The sequence below is a fragment of the Oryzias melastigma genome, linkage group LG13 (genome assembly GCF_002922805.2).
Source record: "Oryzias melastigma strain HK-1 linkage group LG13, ASM292280v2, whole genome shotgun sequence".
In the NCBI taxonomy this organism is placed as follows: domain Eukaryota; kingdom Metazoa; phylum Chordata; class Actinopteri; order Beloniformes; family Adrianichthyidae; genus Oryzias; species Oryzias melastigma.
The window spans coordinates 26,271,979-26,282,958 of record NC_050524.1 but is presented as its reverse complement, the minus strand read 5'-3'; the positions used below and the strand labels follow the sequence as shown (position 1 = coordinate 26,282,958).

General features: G+C 42.9%; 1 protein-coding gene across 2 annotated transcripts in view; it reads left to right on the top strand.

The window, feature by feature from the left end:
* Positions 1-1,947: 1,947 nt before the first annotated feature.
* tpst1 (tyrosylprotein sulfotransferase 1) overlaps positions 1,948-10,980 on the top strand; it is a 67,192-nt gene continuing 58,159 nt past the window's right edge. For both annotated transcript variants that reach the window (XM_024258053.2, XM_024258052.2), the window contains exon 1: positions 1,948-2,211. The gene's annotated coding sequence lies outside the window, so the exon portion shown is untranslated. The remainder of the gene's footprint in view (positions 2,212-10,980) is intronic.

Sequence of the window (10,980 nt, the reverse complement as noted above, 5' to 3'; positions counted from 1 at the left end):
CAACGTCGGTGGGCGGGACTTCCGCTGTGAATAGTGGAGTTTCCGCAATTTTTAAACAACGCTGGAGCCCCATCCCAAAATGAAAAAATGAATCGTTTCCTCCTTGTTGGGCTGCTAATAGCAGAAAGCTCGGCTCGGCTCCGCCCACCACCACAGCGGGTCGTCATCATCTGCTGCGCTTTGCAGCCGTGTGATTGACATTTATCTTCCGCCTTATTTTATTGAAATAAAATATTGCTTTTGCCCAAAAACAACTGCAAATAAATGCCACATTCCTGATTTAATTTAATAAAATGTCAGGCTAAAATTTCAAGGACGTTTAAGTTTATTTAAGACGGAGTTTTATATTATGCTTTATATTACGTGCGCACAGCTGCACGGCAGGAGGGAGTCTGCGCTTGTTTGAAGCCGTTCTGCTTTGGATTTAGGAAGATAAAGGCATTATTTTTTATTACTGAAGTACCGCAATAAGCACCGAAAGGGAACCGAAACCGAAACAAAAGAACCGCGGTAGCACCGGAACCGCATCAGATCCCATCGGTGCCCAACCCTAATCATGAGGCAGCTTGTTTCGGCTTGTTGGAAGTTCTCACCCCTCCCACTGAATGCTGCTCAGGAGAATCTGTCAATCCGTTGGAGGCGGGGCCAGCGGGAGCCACAACAGGATTTTACTGAGGCATCTGATTGGTCAGTTTATAACTTGAATAACTGGCGATAAAGAAAAGATATGTCTTTAAAAAAAATTGTATTAGAAAGAACGTGTTAAGAAGAATTAATCAGAGCAAGAATGGTTATTGTTACAAATAAAATGACTGAGAAATTACTGTTCATTTCTCAGTGGAAGTCTGGGACTTTGGCCTTGGAACTGCGCATACTTCCTATTTGGAACATGAGGGGAGGGGTTGCTCAGTCCATTTATACAGTCATTGGGCCAAACACACCTGATCCAGGTAATCAGCAGCAGATAAGGCAGGGTCTCTGGAAAACCAGCAGGTCAGCAGGTCTGGGTTTGGACACCCCTGACACACTGGCACCCCTGTGACCCCTGGTCACAGAATCACTGTTGAGTCTGCTATTGAACGGACCGATGGCCTGGTAACCCTGCTCCCAACTGTAAGGTTGTGGTGGTTAGGACACGCACAGTAGCTCATTGTAGTCTGTGTTTCTAGAGCGGCAGCAAGTTGGGGTGCCTGAGCCTAACCCGACTACTACTGATGAATGAAAGCAAGACACACCTGGACAGATCACCAGTCCTCAATCACACACCCATACACACTCACATTTACGCCCAGGGGCAGTTAGAGTAACTAATTCACCTATGAAGTATGTTTTTGGACGGTGAATATGAAAAGAAGTTCTTGACCAGCACAGGGTGCACAATCTGTGTCATTTCATGTTTGTATTATTCCCACTGTGCATACACTGGTAATGCAGTAGTACTAAAGACAACGTCCATTTTTCTGGAGATTTGTAGGAAAAAACAGAACAAAAGTTTTTGTTTATTTTTAATTTTTTTACTGACAAAAGTTGAAGTTTACAATATATAAAGCAGTTGTACAAAATACTTAACAAGTTACAATCGGCATTTGTGTGCATAGAATTTGTCCAGGATAATTATAACATTGTATTTTTGTTATCCAAAATAAACCCAAAAATGACATTCTTCACAGAAAAATCTGCTAAGCATGGAATTTAGGAAAGAGCCAATAATGTACATCGTCCTAAAAGGCATTAGAATAACAACATTCAAAGAATTGATCCTCAGTAGTTTCAATGTCCTCATTACAAAAAGAACAACCATTTTCAGGAATTCCAAATAGATTTCTAAGCACTTCTTTGGCGGGGTATATATAACTGTGAATGTTCTGAAGTTGACTTCTTTAGCTTTGGAAGACAGAATAAAAATCTGTACTGTCTCTTTAAATCCACAGCAGTTTCCGTCTCTACCAGGCTAACCAATCAGAAGCTCTGAGACAAACTCCTTCTTCAAACTCTCCACCAATCAGAGCTGCCGTGTCAGCGTGCGGAGCAGCCTGGTTTGTGCCAGTGTCCTCGGTACGGTACGACTCAGAGGAACGGTTTCACCCCGCTGCGGCTTCGACCACCAAGCGCTCTCGACATGCCCGGGAAGTGACCGTCGACGCCGGTGGCAGCGCCCAGACGTGGACCGTGGATGAGCGGGGAGGCTCCGCGCCGCGCCGACAGTCTTCGGTGGGTTTGGCCGTCGTGTCTGTGCTGTTTGACGGTCCTGGTCTGCTTCCCTCCGCGGAGGCGCTGCGGCAGCTGAACTCACGTTTCTCAGGTCCGGCTGCCCCAGGTCCACTGTGTTTAAACCAGCCTCCTCATCTGAAATGACGGTTACATAATTACCGATGCTCGCGCGCTGACAAACGGCGCGTGCGACTCTGAAAGGGTTCAGGCTCGGTTCCGCACGCGCGCACATCTTCAGGAGACGGAACCCAGTGGGTAACCGTCACGACCGAGTCCAGAGGCGCTTGTGTGCGGTCTGTCTGCGGTCTCCACGGCTGGTTCCGTCCGCGACAGGGTTCCGTCCGGTCGTGTTAGGACACGTGTGACCGCCTCTGAGTTACTGAAGAAACTCCTTAGCTCTAGGACAGACCGAAGGACAGCCGAACATTAACGATCAGAGCGTTCCTGTGTCCGTCACTCCATCCGTCCATGAGTCCGGCCGTTTCTTCTCCCAGCTGTCAATGCCAGACCTGATCCCGGTACTGGTAATCCAGATTAACCAATGATATTGGGCCTCACTGCTGACTAATCTTAGAACCCCTTTATGCATTATTCTTCTGCTCTGCACAAAACATCCGTCAGTCCAGGGGTACGTGAAGTCATCTGTAGATAACTTGAAATGGGAATGTGTACTTCAGAAGCACTTCTCTGCCTTGCTTTAAGGCTCCAGGTGCTTTACAGTCACAGTTCCATTCACACACCAATGCTGTCTGTGGAACTCTGGAGCTATCCTGGGATGGTTACATTAAAAGTGGGGTCACCTGGACCCACAAGACAGCGCACTGAACATTTTTTTCAAGGATTTTTTTTATCTTCACTGGTGTCCTTGTCAGACATAAAATCTTGTCCACCTTTGTCATGGGAGGGGCCATACATCAATGTAAGGGTGGGTCATCTGGACCCCACAAGAGAGCACAAGGTTAACACTGGCACAAACCTTTGACCACCAGGAGCAATGTGGGGTTCAGTGTTGCCCAAGGACATCCCAGCACATGAGTTGGCAGAGCAGGAACTGAACCCGCAACCATCTGATCAGAGATGAGTGTTCTTCCTCTGCACCACGAGTGAAAGAATGGTAGATGAACACAGCAGTGGGCTGTGCTCTTCCAGTTTGGGAGTTTCAGGCTTATTGTTAAACGTGTCTGGGAAATTCGGAAATTGCACCAAACGGGAAGTCATTCCAGTCATTGCTGTGTTTGGTGGCATTGATCCTGCTGGAGTTCTGCAGCAGGTTGGGAGGACGTGAGGTCTTCTGTCAGGCGGGTTTAGAAGGCTGAGAGGATCACGTCGTAGATAACTGGGAGCTATGTTATCTCACTGTTCGTGCTACATGTGGCACACGTCCCCCTAGCCTTAGAATAAAAAATAACGAACCATTAAAGTCACTCAAAATTCAAACTTTTACTTGAAAGTGAAGGAATTTAATTTCTGGTCTTCTGTCTTGTTAACTTATTGCACTAAAAAGTACTGGTGTGAATCTTCTTTTTACTCAAAGCTGCACTCAGTGTTGGGGAGGAGAGACTGATATTTCCTACTGTGTTCTGAACAGAATGTGGTTTAAGAAGTGAAACATGCAGAGCTCCTGGGTCTGCATGTACTACTGCTGTCTAGGGCTGCAACAAACAATTATTTTAATAGTCGACTAATCACAGATTATTTTCTCTGATTAGTTGACTAATCAGGTCATGTGCAAAGTGGATGTAAGCACACATCTTAACCACCATCAGATTTAAACTAACTACAAATAAAGACAGTTAAGATGATAGTTTATTTAATCTTTAATGAATCCTGCAGCCTCTGTCCTTCATTAGTTTCTGGTAATTGACTATTAAATTAGTTGTCAACTATTTAATAGTTGATTAGTTATGGATATTAGTTGATGCAATTTATTTTTCTAAATGTAACATCTATTGCAAACTCTGTCATGATGGTGTAGTGTTAATGCAGTAGACTATGAGTTGCATCATCAACTCATAGAAGCTTGAAGTCTTTGCTGCAGATTGGCAATAGAGATGTCACTGTGTGCTGGCACAGCTCTGAATAACTACGGCTGTGTCAGTTAGTTGTGTTGGATTTCTGTCAACATATTTCCTCCATTGCTTCTTTTCAGTTGCAATGATCTTTTTATTCAACGTGTTTGATTGTGAAGTGTAAAGTTTAGATCAGCCCCAGTTGAACACGTAAAGCGCTGGCTCCTTTACATCCCTGTGGTGGAGCTGAAAGCCTCAGCAGGCTGAGGAGTCAGAGCACATCTGCTGTGTGGTCTGCAGCAAAGGTTCAGACTGAATCCATGCTATTTCTTTGTGCCCACAATTCTAAGAGCTTGGGACTCCACATTTGCTTTGAGCCGCAGCCCTTCTATATCTGTGCGTTTGTGTCACTGCGGTGACGGACGTCTGTATGAAACCAGTGGGAGAAGGGCAGAGCAGGCTTTTCTGCAGAAATGATGATGCCTGGTTCACACTAGATGGAACAGAGGCTTCCATTCGGCGTCCTTGTTGACCTATGATATGGTTCATACCAGGCGTGGAGCTCCGCGGTCCTCCGTGGAAGGCCGGTGCTGTGGAGCATATTGTTTCAGCGTCTGGTCTATTTTGTGCGCAAGCTACGAGTGATCCACATCAATTCTGTCAGGAAGTTACATCTAGATACATGAGAAAATCCACTTTATTTTCAAAATATCACCAATTTTTCACAAAAAAACACCGGGATTGACAAATGTGATTATGATTTTGTATCGAAACAGAATATAGAGATAAAAATAAACATACAATTACAGCACACAAACAGACAAACACACACAAACACGCGCACACACACCCACACACAAAACAGACAGACACGCATACACACACATATCAACATAGTGGGCCATCATTCTCTTAAGAATGTGTTTGTCCCCATCTGTAGATAATTTACATACAATAAGAAAAGCTCAGGGTTGTCTGCAGGAAATCTGTTACAAGTCTGCAGATTTATGACCTCCGCCTTCACGAACAGAGACGTTTCACTGTGTCCTCAAAGACGACTGAAGATGAGTAGAAGTTCTTGTGGGAACTTTCTTCTGTGAGTTCTGCGCACCAAGCAGTGCAACAGCAGTACAGTCCAAATGCAAGCTTCATCACAGGCATAAAGTGCGTGTGCGGCGAGTTTCTCACTGCTATTTCCTTGTGCATGCTGTTTACCTGCTTGTGGATGCTGTGCTGAAATAGCTGAGCTTCCAGCAAGATGATACAAAATATGATCTGCAACTGTAAGAACTGAGAACGAGTTGCTGTCAAATAGAAACTGTTGTACTAAACCTTGCCAGCTTAAGAGCCATCCCAACCCAGAAGAATCTTGCTTTTCTTCATGACTGCAGGTTCAAAAGCAAAGGTCAGTGAGGTTTTTTGGAGTTGAATCTGGTAGACTAAGGACAAAAGCCTAGCAGTTGAGAAATGAGAATTAAATACTGTTTCCAGAGAAACCCTCCCACACTGGCAGCTCAGTCTCACTGCATAGATGAGCGGTCCACTCGTCACAGACATGCTCAGTGACAGAATCACTGTTGAGTCTGCTATTGAACGGACCGATGGCCTGGTAACCCTGCTCCCAACTGTAAGGTTGTGGTGGTTAGGACACGCACAGTAGCTCATTGTAGTCTGTGTTTCTAGAGCGGCAGCAAGTTGGGGTGCATGCTGCTTACAGGGTTTCTTCACCACCACGTGTCAGTACTTCCTGTGAGAACCTGCTTGGGAGGAAGCTGCATGGGTTTACTGCAGCAGGTCAAACAGAACCCATTTTCACATTCTATCAGTATTGATCAGGACATCTACTTTATCAGTTCTCTTCTCATCTAGCGTAGTTTAATATTGATTTATATGTATGACTGCTTTAAAGGGGCCCTACCATGAAAATTCTGCTTTTTGAAGTTTTAAATGCATTCTACTGTTCATTCCTCACTATAAAGAACCCCAAAATGGTATTTTGATCCATTCATGCATGTAAGAGTAATCCTCTAAAAACCTGCACTGTCTGCAGCAGCCCCTCCCACACCCACAAAAATGAGTGGTTGGAAACGTGCTGATGTAAGATTGTTGCCAACAGTTCCCTCCAGGAAGAGTCTGTGCTGCAAGCTCCGCCCCCAGACTACAACAAAAACACACCCACCTTCTTCAGTGAGCTGTGGCAGGAGATAACTACCTTCCTGTACCAGGGACCTTTCTCTGACCCATTTTTTAAATGTAATCTCTCTTCGTTTCCAATCAGACCGAATTTTGGTTCACTCTGAGATTTCTCAGTGAATAGGAGCAGAGAGCTGAACAACTGAACCAAAATGGCCACCGTACCCGACAGTCACGTGATGTAAACACGTTAGAAATGAGGTGATCGGTGAGCCGCAGACAAATGTAGCGCATTAGATTGTCATGTTAGCCAAAAGGACATAATTGATCCAACTTACTTGTTAGAACGTTTATTCTAACCCCACCAAAAAACATATAACTCGCTTTTCTGTGTTTCCCACACAGCGTCCTCAAACCAGCGGTGAAAAGTGAACGTGGCCTTCATACAGACGTTTAAAATCCATCCGCCAAATAAAACGTTTGAAAAAGGAAAATCCTGACAAGATTTTGCAGACCGCAGCACATCCATCTTTCTTATAGTTTTGTTTACAAATTGTGTTCTCGCTGGGGAGGCGGGTTCAAGGATTATGTCGTGAAATGGGTGAGACCGACAAGGAGCTAAGGGCGGAGGCTCAGAGACCGAGTCGTTTCAGTTCTGGGTTTTAAAACGGTCCAAAAAATGACTCGTATTTCAGAATTATTTGTTTTTTAGTGTTCCAAAGGTAATATATGATCATATATATGGGTATAGTTTACTCTGAAAGGCTGAAGAAAATCATGGAAGAAAACTAATGCTGTTTGGTTTAAAACCAGTTTACACAAAACCAGTGATTTAAGAGAAAAGAATGTTGAACTTTCGTTTAGAAAATGGGATTTATGGAAAGTAAAAACTGGGCAGGACTATTGGCGTGGAGTAAGACTGACCTAATAATCCCTTTGTGTATGTTATCTTCTTCTTGCTTACAGCCCCTCACAACCCTCAACCTAACATTAGTGGTGCAACAAAATCACAATGTCAGAGCGATCCAGCTGAACAGTTTAGATCCAGATTTAACACAAAGCCGACAAAGACGTTCATGGATCTATATGTCTACAAGTTGCCAGCTTATTTTAGCACCTACGTAACAAGTACTGGGCTATTCAAACAGTGTGTGTTACTTCTGCGCTAATTGTCCTGCCTGCTATTCTCATGAATTTCTGATCAGCTCCTGCCGCTCTGCAGAAGTTATATCTTAGAAAATGACAAAGGTTTTTTTTAATTTTGGCCAAAAATATTATAATCATAATTAAAAGACCTGTGGGAACAGTTTTTACTACAGATCAACAGATGATCAGGGTGGGACTTTAGATTTTCAAACTGGACAGGGCCAGTGCTGCTCTGGTATTCAACATCTGAATTTAAGAACCAAAAACAAGATGTGACGCAACAGAAAACCTAACGTCTCCAGATGTTGCAAATGTTAGGATGATTGCTGCATAAACAGGGTCTGCAGACCGTTCTCATGAGAGACAGACACTTTGGGTAACTGTCATCCAAAGACACGCGTTAGCACTCTTTTAAGACAATGTGGGCTTTTGTGTAAAATAACTGCAGGATTCTTTTTGCAGTTGCAGTCCCTCTGATTGTGGTTCAAGTGCAGCTGAAAACAACTCATGAAATCACCACCGTTCTACTGGCTACAGGCTGGATACACTTGTGTTTGCTCTCTATAGTGCAGCATCACTTATGCAGAGCTCTGAGCTCATGAGCAAAACAAACCAACTTTTAGATGTTTGTGCTTCTGTGACTTCATGCTGCCAGCCTGGTTTTTAATATGTGTCATAGACTTGCTCTGGTCCAGCTCAGCCGGGTTTCTTGTTTGCTTGCTTGTTCAGAGTTTGCGTGAGCTGAGTTTAGCTGGCACTCCAGGAAATAGAATCTGGTATGGAATCTAGTATGGCCCAAGTAGCCAGGTGAACGCACCTTTAGCCACGGTTCGGACACGTGTGTACCGCGACCACTGCACACGCACCTTGCGCTGGCATAATTTAAATCAATTGTCCGTTCACATCAATGGAATTTGTGTCAAATTTATGAAAATCCTTTGCTTTGACAAGCGCTAAAGTAGCTGTTTCATGGTTGTCTTAAAGTCTGTTCACCTGAAGCTTCCGCTGCGTGTGGGAGGAGCTTCCGTCGTAAACTTTTCTGGACTTCATAATTAAGGACACGGATCAACGCTGCTTCTCCGCAGGCAGAGGGGAGGGGCGGGGCTCCTCACCCAGGCTGCAGAGCGGCGTGAGAAAAAGGGTCCAAGCTGTCTGTGTTTTTCTAAAGTAGATGCAGACGCGGTTTCTAATGTAACAAACACACGGATTGTAAGGGCGGTAACGGCTGTAACCTTTTCAAACACTGCGCTAAAATACATGAAATTCTAGCGGAGAGGCACTGACCGTCCAAATGAGACATCTAGCGGTGTTATTGATCCAACAGGTAAGAGTGCTCGTGGTACACACGTGGAGCACGTGAATAAAGTGTTGATTATCAGAGAAAAGTGCAGGAAAATATAATTAAAAAAAGGTGAAATGAATATGGATAGAGGCACTGTAAAATAATGAACACTAAATAATGATTAACAGCCTGAACATTAACATTATCCCTAAATAATAATAATTAAATTGTTATATCATGTTTTAAATTCTTCAAAAAAAGTTTTTGCAGAAACTTAAAACATATCATTGTGTTAAAAATAGTTAAATATCATAGATTACCAAGGTAATATAATGGTTTTTGGAATATTTGCCATATCCAGATACATCGGTATCGTGAGCCATGTATTGTGAATCGCATCATATCATGATGTTCCCAGCCCTATTGAAGTACTGTGAATGCTTATTGAATATATGAGTTGAAGTGTTTCCAAAAGTTAATTTAGCTTTTATCTTGTTGTTTTTTTTTTTTTTTTTTTTTTTTTTTTTTACTGATCCGAAAAATTATCCGAACCGTGACACGATCCGAACCGAGAGTTTTGCAGCCCTAATTTGAATGCCAACTACTGATCAATGTTGGTTTCTCAGTGTTTCAGCTCAAAAATGAAATGTTCTCAACTTTGAAAATCCACAGCATTCTTCTCTGTGTGAGGGATGGAAAAAAATGCTCTTTTTACAAGAACTTTAACATTTGAGTGAGTTTAGTTCCACTGAAGGAGTTAGTTTAACCCTTGTGTTATCTTATGGGGTCCAGATGAACCCACCTTTACATTGATGTGTGATCCCTCCCATGACAAAGGTGGACAGGATTTAATGTCTGACACAGACACCAGTGAAGATAAAAAAACATTAAAGAGAAGTTCAGCGTGCTGTCTTGTGGGGTCCAGATGACCCCATTTTTAATGTAAACATGCCTAAGATAGCACAAGGGTTAAAGCTCTTTGACAGAGAAAAAAATCTTTTTTTTGTGCTTTTAATTGACACCGTTAGTACTTGAAGGTTCTGGTAAAAATCAGGAATGTAGAACTTGGCCAGAAGAATGAGTGCTGATGCTTTGCTGTGAGGAAGAGAGTATGGGCCTGCATATTCTGATGGAGCCAGTAGAAGCAGGTAGACACTGATGCAATCTGTGCGGTGAGTGATGGAGAGGAGGCAGAGCGACAGCTGACTGTGGTGTAAGTCTGAGGAAGACGAAGGGTTTCCTGTCAGCTAAAGTGTCAGTAGAAAAAGGCTGCATCACAGCTAAAACCAGGCTCTGTGTGACTGAATAGACCCTTTTTAGTGACCTCACACAAAACAGCGAGTGTGCAGAGTGACCTCTAGTTATGCAGTATGTCTATGGTTTAGAACAGCAAAGCTGACACCTGAACACTGTTTAAAGCTATTTTACGTAAATAATGAAAGCTAACATAATCAATTGTAACTGAAATGTGTACATTATTTATTGTCTAAATATCCCACCTATGGTTTCCCTCTTAGATCAAACATCAGTATTCCTCCTGCAGGACGCTCCACAGCTGCTTCCCCAAAATCCTCTGGATGATATTAAACCAGTCGTGGATTATTTCTCTCTACAACCCGGTCATAGTTAGATGAAGGTTACAGGAACTTCACTGAATGCTGCTGGTTTGATCATGAAGGTCATTAACATGTTCCTCTAATTGATGCTAATGCTAACGCTAGCTTTCTACGACGTGGATGAGACGTAGATCTGCAGAAGATCTTTTATGTCCAGTTGAAGTTGATTACATTTCTGAGTTCACAGAATCACTGAAAACACAGATAAAGTCAGACAATTTCAACGTGTCTGACAAGAAAGAAAAACTAATAACTGTTATTTTCTGATGAAGCTCCTCTTTGCTGTTGATCATATTGTTGTCTGATCCTTCAGGATAATAAAGGTAAACAAGGATCAAAATCATTTGTAACCATCAAAAAAAAATGCCCTATTTTTTACAATTACCCTTTAAAGTCCCCCTCCAATGATAATCCTGTTCTTTGAGTTTCTAACATGTCTGTTTGTCATGTTTCATCTGAAAGAGAACAAATGTAATCAGAAATCATTTAGTTTTTACATTTCCGAGTATTTCTCCTTTTAAATCAAACAAACTGTCTTGGACAGACTCTGTTTGAATGAATGATCTTCTTTCCATCAACAGCT